The sequence below is a fragment of the Anabrus simplex genome, chromosome 1 (genome assembly GCF_040414725.1).
Source record: "Anabrus simplex isolate iqAnaSimp1 chromosome 1, ASM4041472v1, whole genome shotgun sequence".
NCBI lineage: Eukaryota > Metazoa > Arthropoda > Insecta > Orthoptera > Tettigoniidae > Anabrus > Anabrus simplex.
This window is the reverse complement of record NC_090265.1, coordinates 190,235,286-190,254,455: the sequence shown is the minus strand read 5'-3', so window position 1 is coordinate 190,254,455 and position 19,170 is coordinate 190,235,286. Positions and strand designations below refer to the sequence as shown.

Genomic DNA, 19,170 nt, shown 5'->3' with positions numbered 1-19,170 from the left:
AATATACCGGGGAGGGCAAATAATGTTTTATGTCGGGTTCATTTTAATATTTGTCTGTTAATCTGTTGCCTGTTACAGCATTACGAAAAAACGGATTGGTGGATTTTCATGAAACTTGGGATTCAAGGGAGAGGCAAGTAGAATCTTGACTTTACGTGGTTCAAAGCATTTATCAGAAGGGGGAGCCTAAAACAAAAAAACCTATGTATCTCTCCTAGATTGGTTTTACAGGAACGTTTTTAGTGACAAAATGCATTTAGAATCTGTGTTTCTTTCGATGCAGTGAAAAGGCAGATTATCAATGGCGGTCGTGTGAAAATTTTATGTCCCTGAACTGCTAACTGTATGAGGAGTTGCTATGGAACTCATGCCGACAATGTTTTAATGGCTTAGTACAACTTTCTGCACGTTCCGAGGGGAGACATCAAATTTAGGTAAGAGCAGCAGTATTGGAAAATGGAAATATGGAACTGCAAAGGGCAAGAGAGAGCCAGGAAGTAAGTATATCACCGCAAGCCGATGATAGGGAGAGGCACGCCCGCCCACATGCGCCAGAATCACAGGAACAACATATATTATGTATGTGTAGTATATGCCGGCCCCGCCTCTTACCCGGAGGCCTCGGGTTCGATTCCCGACCACGTCAGGGATTTTCACCTGATTCTGAGGACTGGTTCGAGGTCTACTCAGCCTACGTGATTACAACTGCGGAGCCATCTGACGGTGAGATAGCGGCTCCGGTCTTTAGAAAGCCAAGAATGACGGCCGAGAGGATTCGTCGTGCTGACCACGCGACACCTCGTAATGTGCAGACCTCCGGGCTGAGCAGTGCTCGCTTGTAGGCCAATGCCCTTCGGGGCTGTTGCGCCATGGGAGGTGTATATGTAGGCTATTATATGCATACTAGTTGATGTACCCGTGCTTCGCTACGGAATTCTACATTGTATACAGAATTCGAGATTAGGTTGTGAGCAAGATTGTATTAAATTGCATAGCTCTCAACGTTACCCTAGAAACGCGACGGGGAAGTCACCAACCGTCTTTTCTCATATGAAGACTGGGTTAGGGAATGTTCATTGTAATGGTAGGCCCGCTGGCGACGATGGGATAGGAAAGGCCTAGGAGTTGGAAGGAAGCGGCCGTGGCCTTAATTAAGGTACAGCTCCAGCATTTGCGTCGTGTGTAAACGGGAAACCACGGAAAGCCATCTTCAGGGCTGGTGACAATGGGATTCGAACCCACTATCTCCCGGATGCAAGCTCACAGCCGTGCGCCAGTGTTGCCAGCTTAGCGGATTTTCCGCTAAAGTTGACGGAATTAGAAAAATGTCGGCGGAGAAATATATCATTTAGCGGACAGAGGATATTTTGGCAGAATTCTAGATTTATTATAGCGGAATTTAGTGTTATCCATTTTACGTTTTTTTTTTTTTTTTTTTTTTTTTTTTTTTTTTTTTTTTTTTTTTTTTTTTTTACTCCAGTCTATCTGCGAGCAATTGCGTATTTCTTGTCAGGAGCTAGAAGTGACATGAGGAAAACATGTTATTTGGATTTAATGTTATGAGATCAGTGCATCATAAATTTGTAATGCGTGGGAAAAGGGTACTTATCTGACGAAGGACGACAGGTAATGAAACTGTGAGAGAGTAGCATTTATATTTATGCTATGAAGGAAGATTGTTTAATGAACTGGCCTGTTCTGTGTGTGGCCCTTGAGGTAGTTTGCACCCGGCACTGAAACGCCTACAAGTTTTAGCTCGCCGGCAGGGGATTAATCCCAGTGAAACTCACAGATCAGGCGAGTGCAGACATTTACTTTTATTATTATTATTATTATTATTATTATTATTATTATTATTATTATTATTATTATTATTATTATTATTTGAGATCGGATTTCTTGGCGGAATTTTAGCGGATTTTTAGTAGTATTCAGCAGATCTTGAAAATATAAGTTGGCAGTATTTTAGCGGATTTTTAGTAGTGTTTAGCGGATCTTGAAAATATAAGTTGGCAACACTGCCGTACGCCCCTAATCGCACGACCAACTCGCCCGGTAAATTGTAATTCTAAACCAGGGCATACTACTACTACTACTAAGTGAGTCTCTGCCGTAAATGTACACACTGTTCATTCAAAACAGCGCGTCAGAGTAGGGATCGAATAGCGCGGAAATACTATGATGAACCAATGTGTTACATACCAGCAGTATCAGTAAATGTATGAACCAGAGGAATGGCATGTTAAAGAAGAAAGTTTTCCAACTCCCCAGCTATTTCCCGCCAATATTCAATCAGGCTGTTATACTCGGTAAGCAGCAGTAATCCCATCTATCGGAGTTAGAGTGGCACCATAAGAGACACAGAATATCACAACAAACAATGGTCAATGTAATGTTATTGTTGATCAATGTTATGCGCTTTCGATATTGTAGGCCTTCACATTCAGTTTTCTTCTGACTCTGAAATACCACTCTTATCATAGTCGGTAACTGAATAAAACATCAATGATCGGAAATTGTATTCTCTATAGCTTTTTCGAAAGGACCAATAACATAAGTAATTAAAAATTAAATTGTAGGTATCTTCCCCTAAACTACAATTTCATCCAGGGTGAATAAAATAGTTTATGACTTAGACAGTAGTTTCTTATTCCCCGAATCTATATACCGATTTTCATTAAATTCTGTTAACCCATTTTCTCGTGGCTCGGGATTGATATGGACTTAGCAACAAAAATACAAATTCATGAATATCTGTGATATCATACCCGGTACGGTAAAATGTATAAGAAATAAATGATCGGAAATTTAATTCTATATAATTTTAGTTATGTAGTATTTATCGATCGGACCACTAATAATATAAATATTTGAGAATTACATTTCAGGCCTTCCCCTAAACTACCATTTCACTCGGCGCGAATAAAATGATTTATAGCCTAGATTTTACTGGCTCATCCCCCTACTTTACATACCGATTTTCATTAAATTCTCTTCAGCCGTTTTCTCGTGATGCGTGTGCATACAGACAGACAGACAGACAGACAGACAGACAGACAGACAGAAATTATGGAAAAGTAAAAAGTGCATTTCCTTATTACTGTGGACATGACCGATACAGAAATACCACGATTTTCAAATTCTGAGCAATGTACAGACAAAACTCTTATTATATATATATACATATTCACACATTTATAATAATCGTATATTAATATGTGTGTGTTTACATCAGACAGATAATCTACACGGATCTCGTGATGCCTACAAAGACTTCTTTTCGTTGCTGGAACACTAGACACTGATAGCTCTCAAACTTTGTGGGGATTCTGAACAGACTCCTCCGTAATTGCCACCTTTAGTTCCCAGCACATGTCCATGAACAAACTTTTATTTGCTGAGGGATCGTGAGACGATCGCCGTGAGTGACAAAGTTTACTCCGACTCTTCTGGACTATCTCTTATGGACAACATAAATCCACTTTATCCTCTATAAGATCATCCTTTCAGAAACGAAGATAAAGTTCGACGTTTTAGAATCAAAGTAAATGCAATTGTCTTACTTACTACCGTTACCTTAGCGTAAACTTTATCAATTACTGATAACCACGACGTCCAACTGAACATTACTAATTCGTGCACAGTGACCGGAGATACTCGGGATGAATCTTATTAGCATCATTTGAATTGATACTTGCTCGTTCACTCATCCATATCCTTTAGAGTTAGTACACTTGTGATCGGAATGAAGTACTCTACAAACGTTTTCCCAAGAACAAATGCTCATTTTCTATATTTTTTATTTTAAAATGGTTCCAAGGTTACTATGTCGTCACAGCCATCCACTTTCACTCCCTCAAAATGCCATTATAATTAAATTTATATTTTTATTATTTAAATGGTCGAATACTAACGTGATTAAGAAAGCAAAATAGGTAAGTTCAAAGTTTTACATGACTGTCGATGTCGTGATCACAGTCACATGACTTCCAGTTTTACATCGAATCTGAACCAGACAGGGGGAACATATTTAATTTCAAAAATTCTCCATACCTAAGCCGGGATTCGATAAGAAAGTCTTCTGCGCATTAGCTAGTGCATCGTACTACACTTGTAGGAGGTTTTAATATGGTAATCTAAACCGATTGGTCGCAACAAAAGTACAGACGAGTAATTCACTAACTTTTATTAGCACAGTGTGGCAGCACTGCGTCCCAAGGAAATACCTATATCGATCGATTGCTACTAAGCAATTATTACTAATGTCGCAGAAAGGACGGAAGAGAGGAAGTATTGGCACAGGAATATGAACAGAAAAATCTCTGAAAATATATACGTTATTTAAAATGTAAAGAAGTATCTGATTAAAATCAAGTATTGAACTGATCGGGAGTCCAACATCAACTGTTCATAAAGAAGTGATCAAAGCTATAATGTCACGTTGGGAGTACCATGCCATATGTAAAGTAATTCTGTATTCACCACTATCCATTACTGATTCCACGTTATAATTATTTTCATTTTTAACGAATGTTATTTTTTAATATTTCCATCATTACCTTTGTCCAGAATTCACACCGTGTGTGCGCGAATTTTCGATGGACCCGTACGCCAGTACGAGGAAAAAATAGAGAAAACCTGATCAGTGTTTTGTAATATTGTTTATGGTTATACTGCATAACAGTTAGTGCTTTCCCAGGTAGAAGATATGTATTTCTTCCAGGTACAAACAGTTAAGATATCGTAAAACAAATGAGGAACTATTTAAAACACATGACTAGCATAAATGAGAACTCGTGCCAGATAGATTCATATCACAAAGGCATGTCAAACAGGAAAGGCAATATTTCTCACAATTTTAATGTTCTGTCACAAACCGTAAATCACATCTGAGCCTTTTACTAGAATAGTTTTATATAAACCAGAGAGTGTAAGAAAAGTTCTGATAAGGATGATAATTATCATGAAGGTTAAATAAGTTAGCCTCAAACATTTACTTCTTCTATTCTGAACATACATGCACCTACATTACAGACTTATGTATGAGGTTTAGTTTGCAGGTCTCTGTAAACGAATTAAACGCCTCCACAAGCACATGAGTGTATTAGCTCCGTAGCCTCGTTCAGTTCCACATCGCTTATAAATCATTAAAAACTGAGTCTAACCATTGTTCCCTCTGCTCCTCTTACTCTGGTTTGTTGAGTGCATTATTCTCATAAGTAATCTATCACATTCCATTCGCTTCACATGATCCCAGCATCGAAGGCGATCCATCTGTATCGCTTCATCCATCTTAATCACAACTTAACCTCTATCTCCTCATCGCGAGTAAACTCCTCCCATTATTCCCACCTGTTCGCATCGCCAAACTATGAATTGATGTACATTATTTATTTATTTATTTATTTATTTATTTATTTATTTATTTATTTATTTATTTATTTATTTATTTATTTATTTATTTATTTATTTATTTATTTAATTCTAAATGAGTTTAAAATGCAATGGGCCGATTGCAGAAACGATTACTAGTTTTAAGGCTTAGACAACGTCTACCCGAAAAAACGTCTAAATCGAGCACGATCTTCCATTGCATAAACAATGTTCAGTCGGTGTTTAACTAGACATCGTTTAAAATGTCAATATTGATTTGAAAATGGAGATAGAAGTATCTTTCATGCAACTCTTTGCTTGTCGCAACCACTGAAATTCGTCGGTGCGCGCGCCGAACGCCAGTCAGCTGTTTGTCTACCTACGCATTACTCAAATATGGCTACGCATGAGTATGACTTGCCCACAGACAAGAATATTGCTTTCGGTGGAAAATAAATCTCATAATATTATCGATACTAAAGCGACACTCCAGCGTACGGGGAAGTGTAGCTTTGATTATAGCGGCGTTACGGTGAGTGTAATCTACTCGTAAATAGCTTCGACGAAGGGAAGATGAAACAATAGTAATGTATAACCGAATGTGTTGTACGGGCCATATAGATGTAGCTTGAATTCTGGAGATCGTAGGTTCGAAACGCATCATCGGCAGCCCTGAAGATTTTTTTCCGTAGTTTCCCTATATTTACACCGTCCTCCTCTTTAAACAATAATCACCACCATCATCACCACTTGCCTTTTCCTATCTCATAGTTACCAAACACTTATCTGAATTAGCGGGACGATTATATACTTAAAAACCACATACAACCTACTTTTTACTTTTCACTGTTATGTGTGCTTACTTGGCAGTAAATATAAATGAATCCCTCCGGGTTGATGTATGTGACACCCCTCTGACGGTTAGGACAAGTAATTCTGACATGTATGTAGTCGAGGTGATCTATAATTCCATGTATAATGAAGTATATCGGTTGCCAAGAATTGTATTCAAGTTGACAGTTACCGGCCTGTCCCTCTGTCAGTCTCAAGAAAGAAGTCTCTTGAAAAGCGAAATCTTATTTTAAGCTTTACCTCCCCGTACATTTCAAATGAATTGCTACTATTTAGCAGCGCGCGACCCACAGAGAGGCCGTCGGGCTAACCTTTCTTCCCGGAATCGTCTCAACATGATAATACAAATTACATGTTTCATGGTACATAACCTCTGATTGTGATTCACTCCTCTCATTTGAGGTTAAACAGTGTTCTCGGCAGTGTTTAAACATGGCCGGTTGAACATCGGCTTTAGACAGTGTCTAAGTTATAAATAACATCTCTGCAATGCGAAGCCATACGTAGGCGTTGTTTAACCGTAGGCATCGTCTAAACATCGTTTCTGCAATCGGCCCAATGTGTTAAGCCATGTACAAGATACAGTACTTAGTTTAATACCAAGATACTTCTAAAGTATTTATTAGAATAATAATAAAATGTAATGTAAAAATGGTCTGAGATGAGAATAATACCTAAATTAATTGATAACATGATGTAAGATATTGCACACAAGAAGAACAAACGTACAGCATTTTCTTCACATTTTACAAAATTCATATGACTGTCTAGAAAGACTGAGTAATAAGAACCATATCTTCGCTGCTACAGCAAAACCGCATATATCCCAATGCTCTTCCTAACCATTATTTTCCTTAAGACTGGTCACGCCTCCCAGCTACGTATGGATATGTAATCCATCTGAATGTATGAATGTAGGAATGTATGGTTGCATGACGTATTTACGCACCCTTACCGTATATTGTATTTAAGGTTCATTTGCCTTTACACATTAGTACAGGAACATGAAGCCAACGAAAATTGTACTGACGGACTGCACATCCATATGTATCTGGGAGGCGTGACAAGTCTTAAGGAAAATAATGGATAAGAAGAGCATTGGGAGATACGAGGTTCTGCTGTAACAGTGGCGATATAATCATACTTCATCGAGGTTGTCATACATTCTCTAACACATATATCTAAAATTCGCTATATCCCTAACTCCCCTACTAGCAGTGGATAACCGGGCGAGTTGACCGTGCGGGAGATAGTGGGTTCGAATCCCACTGTCGGCAGCCCTGAAGATGGTTTTCCGTGGTTTCCCATTTTCACACTAGGCAAATGCTGGGGCTGTACCTTATTTAAGGCCACGGCCGCTTCCTTCCAACTCCTAGGCCTTTCCTAATCCCATCGTCGCCATAAGACCTATCTTTATCGGTGCGACTTAAAGCCACTAGCAAAAACAATTAGCAGTGGATACATATCAAACCAGTATCGGTATCAATATATGGCAAAATCTAGTCATTGTTCCAGAAAAATACAGACTTGACATCGTAATCCTACCCTTATCACCATTAGTGTAAAGCCATATAACTGCAGATGGTGCACGAGTCAGATAACAGATTAATCTCGGATCATTGTACGTCATGCATAAGACAAATGACCCTCAATATACACATCATAACCTTGCATAAGAACAGATTAAAAGAATCTACTGTCCGTATTGCAAAGCCTAGAAATATCAGCTGCAGTTAACGCCTTAACTGGAGTCCACTGACAAACTTCAAGTTGTAAGGAACTCCTCCACTAAGGGGTAAGTTTTGCGTTGTCCATTCTCTCCTGGTTTTTTTCCAAAAGCAGCATCGCAAGTTCTCTTCACTACTTCATTTCTTAGAGCCACAAATATGCGTGGACTGTAACCATAACAATTGTTGTCCTTTCTATGTACGAACAACATCTTTTTCCTTTTTCAATGGTCATTGCCATGATTATTTTCATTATTGTTGAACATTTCTTATTTCTTTGTCACCTATAATTTTATATTAATATTTCGTATAGGCCTATTGATTAACGTTAATTTTTTTTCTGTGGGAATAAATACACATACATGCACACATCTTCATTATAGATTCTTATGCCTTCAAGCGATCAGTCTGCAAGCCTCCGTGAACTAAGTTTACGTCTCAACAATCCTTTACTTGCAGCTAGCTCCATGGCCTCGTTTCGTTACACATAATAATAACTCGTAAGTAGACTGTCTCCTGAGAAAGATGGGGGGAGGAGAATAGTAAACATATTCAGTGAAAACAGAAACAGATTACAAGTATCTTACCTCAGATGGCGGTATCATTGTTAAAACTGTCAAGTTTATGTACCTGTATTTCCAAAATCGTTCCAGCAAAACTTTAATATTCTTAGAGCTGCTTTTGGTATTTATTTAAAATATGATGAATTAACATTATACATAATCTATCATTTAGGTAAGATTCACACGTCCACGACGGAGTTCAATATTACGTTTCCTCCTCCATACCGCAAGTGACATGCTTCCATCTTCTATTTTGTGGTAGGTATAAGAAAGACACGATCTCTTTAACGGCGTTTATAGTGACTTTTTGGTGCTCGCATCCTAACGTTTCGTGTGACACCAGTGGAATACGACATCCCACAGAAAAGCCGGGCATGTGCCAAAGTCCTGCGGAGAGGCCCAGCACATGAGCAGCTTCGGCAGTAGACTGCAATGGGCTTTGAAAGGCTCGAACATACGATGCCCACGACGTCATCGCACGGGCCGGTCTGGGCAGCGCTCTGTCATTCGTACGCGGTGAGCCAAGGACAGCGCTGTGGTAGTTTTATGGGCTGACTGCTTCAATGTGTACAGGGTACTACGTGTAAGCGGAGTGCGTTGCATTACAGTCGAGTGGAGACTATCAAGTTTGCTGTGGTTTTCAGTTTGATTTCTCTGTCTATCCTGTTATCGGAAATGAATGTGGACTGTAGTTCCTAAAGAAAAGAAACCGTGGCTAAAAACGTGAAGTAAAAAATGAAGAAACACACGAACTAAAAACCGTACAATACAAGGCTTCTGAACCGCATCCTAAACTTAAAAATCGTATTTGGTTGATATTCAAGCCTGCTGTTGACGGTGATGGGAAAGACGTTAATTTTGTGTGCCGTACGATCTGCGCTGAAATTTATGTACACACTAGCAGTTACCCGCGGCTTCTCGCGTGGATTTCGTAATTTAATCAAAGTAATCGTTCCTCGGTATTGTGCTAAGACATTATCTGAAAATCCCTAAAGTATAAAACCTCACTGAAAAATTGAGTTCCATTTACTCCAGAAACTCTTTTTAAACTACGTTTGTGGTATTGCCTTTTGGGGCTAAGGTGACCATACGACATAGAACAGTACACGTGAGAACTTCTTCCCTCAAGTAAAAAAAAGTTTTCTTTATTTTTAAAGGAGAATCCAAATACATATTTCCACATCTCTAACATCTTCAGGTTTTGAGATATAAGTATCTGCATAAAAATGAATTCAACCCCTTTATCAGCCCTTCCTCCACCCCTACCTAAATGGATTTTCCGAAAAAAAGGCAGGTTTCTTTATTTTTAAAGGACATTCCAAGTACCAAGTTCCATGTCTGTAACATGTGAAGTTTTTGACATACACTGTAGATATACCGGTACTCATTTTAAAAATTCACCTGCTTTTTCAATTCCTTTCAGTCCCTTAAGTGGTTTTCAGAAAAACAAAAATACGTGTTTATTGATAAAGAAGCAGCCAAATACCAATTATCACGACTGTAACATCTTCAGTTCTTGAGATATTTGTATCCTCATGGAAAGAATTCAACACCTATTTCAACCCTCCCCCTCTCCGAAGTTAATTTTACCCCCCAAAAAGAGACTCTAAATACCAATTTTAACGTATGTAACAACTTCAGTTTTTGAGATATCAGTACTCTAATAAAATTAATTCAACACACTTTTCATTCCCTTTCAGCCCCACGTTAAGTGGTTTTTGAAAAACAAATAATACCTTTTTATTTTTTTAATATTAAAAATATTAATTTTCACATCTGTAACATTTTAAGTGTTTGAGATATATTGTAGATATGCTAATCTTAAAAAATTCACACCAACCTACATTTCAGTCCTTTTTACCCTTAAGCGTCTTTTCGAAAACAAAATAATACATGTCTCTTTATTTTTAAAAGAGATTATAAATACCACTTCACGTCTGTAACATGTTAAGTTTTTGAGATATATTGTTGATATGCTCAGGGATTGTGTACAAATTTTGGTTGGTAGCTATGCCCAAACGTACACGCATAATCCCCCTGTGGGTGGGGGCGGTAGAATAACACCCACGGTATCTCCTGCCTGTCGTAAGAGGCGACTAAAAGGGGCCTAAAGGGCTCTGAACTTTGGAGCGTGGGTTGGCGACCACGGGGCCCTCGGCTGAGTCCTGGCATTGCTTCCACTTACTCGTGCCAGACTCCTCACTTTCAGCTATCCTATCCGACCTCCCTTGGTCAACCCTTATTCTTTTCCGACCCCGACGCTATTAGGTTTGCGAGGGCTAGGGAGTCTTTCATTTTCACGCCGTTCGTGGCCCTTGTCTTCCTTTGGCCGATACCTTCATTTTTCGAAGTGTCGGACCCCTTCCATTTTTTCTCTCTGATTAGTGTTATATAGAGGATGGTTGCCCCGTTGTACTTCCTCTTAAAACAATAATCACCACCACCACCACCATCGTACACGCATAACCTCGCTGCTGTAGAATCCTGGAGCTGGCGTTGCCATGGTTACGGCAGTTCATTTCTTTATCCGATTCCAAGAGCAGGGGTAGTGTGGTGCTGATATATCCATAACGGTTGGTTGGTTTTAGGGCCATAAAACATGGTTTTCGGGCCCGTAGGGCTTACCGAGATTTGTTCTTTGGGTCAAGGGGCTTAAAATGAGCTTAGTCTCGTCCTTGTACAACAAATTCGATATTTCGCCTATTATTTTTATATCTCCCCCGTCGCCTCTCACCTCGAATTGTTTTAAAAATAAAATACAGCCCATATCCCTCGTGGATAATGTATATTCACATTAGTAAAAGGATTTATTTAAATCGGTCTAGTAGTTTCTGAGATTACCCTCCAGATATATACAAACTAACAAAATTCGCACTCTCTCTTTATTATATTAGTATAGATTAAAGGAGTCGGGCTGATTTTGTCTTTTTATGATTAGATAAAAAACTTGCGATGAACGAGGTGTGCTTGAATGACGAGCATTCTAATGTTTCCGCGTCGTCAGACTCCACGACTATGCAACAACCTGCCAAAGTAATGAAGTTTTCTTCGTGGACTGACGTTCATGAAGCTCCTATTGTAACAGATGAGCTGGATAGATAATTAAAGTAAAATTGTGGAATGGAAGAAGATAGATATAGCGTTCTATTGGAGAACAAATGAACAAAATTATCCAAAATTTCACCAGTTCGCTAAGAAAGTAATATGTATGCAAGCATCAAGTTCGGCTTCAGAGAGAAATTTCATTTCAGCGGGCTTAATTCTCAACGCACGACGGTCATTTCTACAACCAGACAATGCTGATGCTCTTCTTTTTATTCACAGTAATCCCATTCCACCACATTAACAATGACCAATAAACTACGCACACTAAGTAAAAGCTATGTTCAGGTTTGTTTTTGTTGTTGGCATATTGCACGTCATTTCTGTTTGTATTTTATTTTGAGGTAAACGCGAATGAAGTCCTATGAATATGCTTCGTGTTATTTAGATTCATTTTCAGTTAACTTGATGTCAATTGCAAACGAATATTAGTTTATAATACAATTTATGTTTGTTTTCAGTTGTTATTATTATTATTATTATTATTATTATTATTATTATTATTATTATTATTATTATTATTATTATTATTATTATTATTATTATTATTATTATTATTATTAGAGTGCAGGAGAAATTTCAAAATGCGATTAGCCTACTTTAAAATATGTTATTAGCGTACGGGAATTCGTGGAGTGAATTATCCGAATCCGAATAGTAGTGTGACGTGAACATTTCGTTGTGCACGGCGCACATGTTATTGTGGAGAAGTACTCAAGGTTATTCTACTGAGCTCGCCCAGTGCGCTGGACTGCGGAAAGCTGTATGAGACCAGAGCTGTGGACCAGTACGCTGCCGCGTCAGAAGAGAACGGCACTGCACTGGCTGGGCTGCCGGAGCACGTGGGTTTGAAGTGCTACGCAGTGGGCCTGGCTGCAGGACTCTGGTATGTGCCATCGGTGGTTCACACGCGATCTGCTTCCTTTTCTCGTCAAGGCTACCTCGAAAGATAGTCTAGGTCTCCTTAGGAGCACTAATTCTTCTGTTTATCATTAATACATTAACTGATTAATATTTTTCCTGTAACTTAAACCATTCCCTAGCTTTCTCAGAACATCTAGTAACAGGAACGAGGAATATCAAGTACGTATTTCCAATAACTATCACCTATCATGAGCCCGAAATTGGGAGTAACATTAATTTATCTCCTAAAGCTATAGGAAATCAGTTAAGAAAACCATATGCTATCAGATATAGAATCAATATACTATAAGAAAGAAAATGCTAACTCGGAATTGCATTCGGGAAATGGTGGATTCGAATCCCACTGTTGGCAGCCCTGAAAATGATGTTCCGCCGTTTCCCCTTTTTACAGCAGGCAAATGCTAGAGGCTGTGCCTTAATTAAGGCCACTACCTCCCAATCCTAGACCCTTCCCATCCCGGCGTCGCCGGAAACCTTCGATGTGTTGAAACGACGTTGTAACCACTAGAAAAAATTATTTATATAAATAATTCAAGGATCATGTGAGTTTTTTATGCTTTTTGCTTCATTTTCTTCTCTTAATTCATAATTTCTCTGAACGTGAAGTATTCAGCTTTGTAGTTTGTGAGCTGCATGAGCATCGACTTCAATTACATTAAAAATGAGATCACAGTCATTTAAAATGACGAATCAAACCGTGAATTACAAACCAAGTAGCTAACACTATACAGCCATATGTATTATGGGAATGCTGTTAACGTAAAGAATTAAGTTTCCTGGGCAAAGCTCTGGAAACTATAGCCTTCTATCAGACGGCTTCGGATATAGAAAAGTTTTATTAGAATTAAATAAGAAAGAAAGTTTTGGTATAGATAAAAACGAAATCACGATTCAAAAGCGAGTTTCATAATTAATACTAATGCACTGCGATTATTTTCTGGGATAAAAAGGAAGGAAAGGGCCATAAAGTGCGTGAACTATGAAATAACCCCTAGGCCTACCAAACCAAGTGTCATCAAGGTCGATTGTGAACGAGAGTTGACCGAGGGAGGTCGGATAGGAAAAATGGCATTGAGGAGCAATGCTGGTCAGCTAGGGGGCCTGTGGTCACCACTCGAGCCCGTGAGGTTTACCTTTTAGTCATTTCTTAGGCTGGCAATATCTTGGATGTATTGTATCTTTGCATCCGCGAGTGCATTAACTGTTTCCATCCGCTACATGAGAGAACGACATTCTTTATTGTGGAAATAGCTGAGTATGGAAATATCTGTGGGATCAGAACTAAATTAATAGAAATTCCCTGTGTTCTGACAAACACTGAAAACCTTCGAAATGGCTTTATGGGAGATAGTTCCTTTTGCACTAATGCCTAATCGTTACCTAAGATGAACGAGATTAAAATATGTTCATCCTCAAAAATTGATCCCAAATCCGGAACCCTTCGAGAGGGTACATTAACAGTTTCTGTCGAGAGGTATTTATCCGCACTACAATACGTTTCTGTTGAAATTAATGAATGGATGATTCCAGATTAACAAAAAGGATTTTTATGTGCCTTTGGGACAAAAAGGTACAAACTATCTGGATTCAAGAAGTAAAGAAAGATTTTAAAAGAAACAATATAAGAGAAGAAGGAACTATGGACAGAGAGATTTTTAGAAAGAAGGTAGGAAATATGGAAGGATTCCAAGGAAGATTGAACAAGAAACCTGGTGCGAAGTGGTCCGAGAACAGAAAGAAACAGCATAGTGAAAGGATGGAAGGATCGGAAGAGAAAACAACAAAGTATGAAGAACTGAATTGGAATTGGCACGTGGCACTTATCAGGCCTCGTCGGAAAGAAGAAGAAGTATAGTGTTATGCACCTTTTTGATAGACTTCTGTTTATATAACGCTTTCAACGTAAGTTAAGTGCATTGTGGGTCCCTTGATGGTGAAGGGTGGAGGCAGCCTTAGCTTATGTGTTAGGTATCATCCTTGTATAACCTTGAATTGAAAATGAAAACCGCTCTAAAGCATTTCCAGGATCTCTGACAATGAAGTATAACACTCTTTCCATCCCATACCATAAAACCTATTTTAAATCCGTGGTAGGTTCTAAAATCGAACAGAGGGACAAACCCTACACCCTACACCCTAGAGCATAGTGGAGTCATCAAGTCATGACTGTAGTAAAGCTGTGTAAAACGACGTGTATACTCGCTCAAATTCATTTACAAAAGATGAGTCCCATTCTATTTCGAAGTTAGACTCGTTCAAAGCTTCCTGCTCGAACACTCTGGTCCAGAGGTTCTCAAACTATTATGAGATCGTGCCTCTCACTCATGGCTAAAATCCCTCAGTGATAGGTTTGAAATATATGAGTACCTGGCTAACTATTGAAACAGCTTCTATTGATTATAAACCATTCTTTAGAATACACATCGTAAATAAGACGGGATTGTGAAATTAAATAATATTTTACAACGCGCCACAAGAAATTGAAGAATTTGTTTTTGTATAAAATATAATATAATGTTAATAAAATACCACACGATACTCTGTTTGTATGAAAATTTCACAAAACGCTATATTTCAGCCTCAATATCAAGTTGATAAATAAGGAAGAAAATGTTTCGATCTAAATTCTGGAATTCAGACATTGCGAACTATCGAAATTTCAAAAGGTTAGGTGTGCATTCACGATGTGACACAGTTTTCTGATGTCTCGTAGTCAAGGTGAAGCTTTCGAGCGAAGCGTAGCTCCGTATATACATATTTAACTTGCTTCTTAGTTATTTCAATTTTTCTTCATTTTTTACCCCCTGAGGGCTGCTCGCGTATCCCACTAAAAGTTTCAGACGTATCCCTAGGGGTACGCGTATCACAGTTTGAGAAGCACTGATTTACGGTAGCGTTTGGTTTTTATAAATACAGATCATTATTGTTACATAGAAAATAGAACTTGATATCGCTCCAAATTCGATTAAACTTGGAAACACAAATATAATTTATTACCTTGAAATCATTATGAAAATAAATTTAAATCTTTAAATTTCAGTGTACACTGAATGGAAGTGATTTAGTATCACTTTAAACAATATCTTGATTGTGCACCTAGAGTAAATGTATACCAATGTAACCGAATGTTCTCGTTTAAAGCCAAGAAACCAAACGAAATGTCGTTTTAAAACGAAATCGTGTATTTCAAAGCAGCAAGAAACACATATATTCAGCGAAGAAAGTACTTCAGTCTTTTCCACACATCATGACACACCTCTGTATTGAAGTATTTTTTAACCGGAACAGGCAGAGAAGATGTTCTAATACGACCTTCAGCATTCGCATCGTCCTTGCATTCAAACCACTTTAAGAGTGTAGTGCCCAATTTTGTACAAATCACAACGTACGTATCCAGCATGAGTTTGAGAAATTGAGAGTCTTTATGTATTACAATGCCGGTCCCGCGGTGTAGAGGTAGCGTGTCTGCTTCTTACCCGGAGGCCCTGGGTTCGATTCCCGGCTAGGTCAGGGATGTTTACCTGCATCTGAGGGCTGGTTCCCGGTCCATTCAGCCTACGTGCTAACAATTGAGGAACTATCTGACGGTGAGATGGCGGCCCCGGTGTAGAAAGCCAAGAATAACGGCCGAGACGATCCGTTGTGCTGACCACACGACACTTCGTAATCTGCAGGCCTTCGGGCTGAGCAGCGGTCGCTTGGTAGGCCATGGCCCTTCGGGGCTGTTGCGCCATGTTGGGAGGGGGTGTATTATGTATCACAATCGATCATTTCTCCCACACATCTTCTCTGCTTGTCTCTTTCACTAAATTGTATGTCACATTACGGATTCCTTTCCGATGCCTTCATTTGCAATGCTTTTCGCCGTCATAGCGCATAACACTCGCAATGCACATGCAGTATGTTAACAAAAGTAAGGCAACAACTACAAGTCTGGTCATCTACTGAGGGACTAAAAAATTGACTGGACTGGTATATCGAGCCTATTATCGAGTTTAGGTTGACACACATAGTTTACTGTTCAAACATCAACCATTTTGACTAAGCACCAACGAATCTAGTTCGAGTCTGCCTATATAGACACCATTTATTAGTCTGTCTCTGTTCGTTCCACCAGCAGCAAACTACCAAACTAGCAGACTAATAGAAGTGGAAAGGTATAATCTGACAGAAATATCTCAGATTCGCTCATTACATGGCTCTAGTCCGCAATATCAGAGTACACATTCAAAATTCGGAATTTACCACAACTGATCTTAATCATTAGATAGAAAATATACGTCAGTTTCGTTTATTTATTTATTTATTTATTTATTTATTTATTTATTTATTTATTTATTTATTTATTTATTTATTTATTTATTTATTTATTTATTTATTTATGTATTTAGTTAGTTAGTTAGTTAGTTAGTTTATTTATTTATTTATTTATTTATTTATTTATTTATTTATTTATTTATTTATTTATTTATTTATTTATTTATTTATTTATTTATTTATTTATTTATTTATTTATTTATTTATTTATTTATTTATTTATTTATTTGTCAGTTTACCCTTCAGGGTTGGTTTTTCCCTCAGACTCAACGAGGAAAACCACCTCTAAGGGCGGTGTCCTGGAGCGTGAAGACTTTGGGTCGGGGAATACAACTGGGCAGAAAGACCAGTGCCTCGCCCAGGTGGCCTCACCTGCTATGCTGAACAGGGGCTCGGTGGGGGATGGGAAGAGTGGAAGGGATAGACAAGGAAGAGCGAAGGAAGTGGCCTTGGCCTTGAGTTAAGTACCATCCCGGCATTTGCCTAGTTGAGAAGTGGAAAACCACGGAAAACCACTTCGAGAATGGCTGCGGTGGGAATCAAACCCCCCTCTACTTAGTTGGCGTCCCGAAGCAAAGTGAACCCCGTTCCAGCCCTCGTAACACTTTTCAAATTTCGTGGCAGAGCCTAGAATCGAACCTGGGCCTCCGCGCTTGGCAGCTAATCACACTAACCACTGCACCACAGAGGCGGAATATCTGTTTCTTACAAAACTAATGTCGATGTGACGACTACATCTAGTTTAAAATAATTCGGAATTTACTCTGCTCAGTTACTGCGGCGATTCAATAAATATATGCATATGCTATTCTTAAATAAAATTGTGCTCGCAAGTGATGTCCTGTTTACACTTCTATACCTAAAAGGAAGCTACTTGTGATGACTGGATACGCACAAGAAAAACAGAATATAACATATCATGTTCAAGATTATTGCACAGCCCCTCTTTGAAAACGACTTCGTGAACGTTCTACTTTAAAATTTCTTCCCCCACATCCAATACGAGAGTATTTTCAATCTCTTTTCTCCTATTTATAAGACATTCTGTAAATAAGCAGCTTGAATTTTATCAACCTCGAAACTTTCCGTGCGAGCACGCATGCTCTCACTAACAATATTCTCAATATTTCTTTCAGCTGAAGACTTAGAAATGGTATACATTGGGTAAAATATTATCCACCAATCATTTCCAAGACCTAGACTTATCATATTCAACTTCGTAAAAATTATTTGTAGAACGAGCACTCTGAACCACACAGTCCTTGAAATACTCGTACATTGGGTCTGCCAAGGCGACAGTTAAGATGGACAGGAAACCTGGTCACTGTGACGACTGGTCACTTATGTATTGTTTGACTTTCATGACCAGTCATTATTGTAGAAATAAGTAAAATAAGATTCTTAATAAGAAAGAAAATCTCCGCTAAAGATAAGAAAGTCATGAAAAGCCTCGCGAACCTAACACCGCAGGGGTCGGAAGAGAAACAGACATGACCAAAGGAGGCCTTTCACATCAGACAGTTTCTGAATTAACCTCACGTGCTTGCGTGAACGGTATTTTAGCACTCAAATCACGATTAGGATGAACCGTCAATCAGGCAAAGATGGCATAGAGAAGGGTAGGACTTGCAAAGAAGCAGGTCTAAGAACTAAGTTACGGCCCAGGTTTTGACATGGCATGAAAAATTGGACACTACTGAAAACACCTTCATGGCTGCCGACTGTAGATTCGAGCCTATCAACTCATGGATGCAAGCATGCAACCACACGACTCGTACCGCGTAGCTAACATGCTTGGTCATTCGAACTCTGAGGCAGAGAATTCAATAATATAGTCGACATTTAGGTACCTTGTGAGACTGGCTGTCGACCCTGCAGTGCAAGAGTGGTGAGTTCGTCTCTTACTTAGAGTCCCCGGGTTTGTTTCCCGACTAAGTCAGGAATTTTTAACCTGGATCTGAGAGCTGGTTCAAAGCTCACTCAGCCTACGTGAGAACAACTGAGAAGTTATCTGGCGCTGAGATATCGGCCCGGACTAGGAAGCCAAGAATAACAGCTGAGAGGATTCGTCGCGCTGACCACGCGCCACCCCTTGTTATTTGCAGGTCTTCGGGCTAAGGAACAAGCTCTTGGTCGGCCAATGCCAAGGAAACTTACTATCTTGCATAGACTAAAGGTATTCTAGTCGTCTTGACAATGAATAATGCAATGTACTCGAAAAGTGAGCAACGTGTACTTAAAATAGGGCCTACATACAACACGAGGCGGCCCAACCCAGACGAAGAGAGTATGTTCATATCAGAATGAGATTC

At 39.0% G+C, this 19,170-nt stretch overlaps 1 protein-coding gene across 6 annotated transcripts in view; it reads left to right on the top strand.

Annotated features, from left to right (window-relative positions):
* Scp2 (Sarcoplasmic calcium-binding protein 2) overlaps positions 1-19,170 on the top strand; it is a 661,095-nt gene that overhangs the window by 455,112 nt on the left and 186,813 nt on the right. Inside the window, exon 1 of one of the 6 annotated variants that reach the window (XM_067140269.2) lies at positions 7,976-8,020. The exons of the other annotated variants lie outside the window; for them this stretch is intronic. The gene's annotated coding sequence lies outside the window, so the exon portion shown is untranslated. Of the gene's footprint in view, positions 1-7,975; positions 8,021-19,170 lie in introns of those variants that run through there. 6 annotated transcript variants of the gene reach the window in all.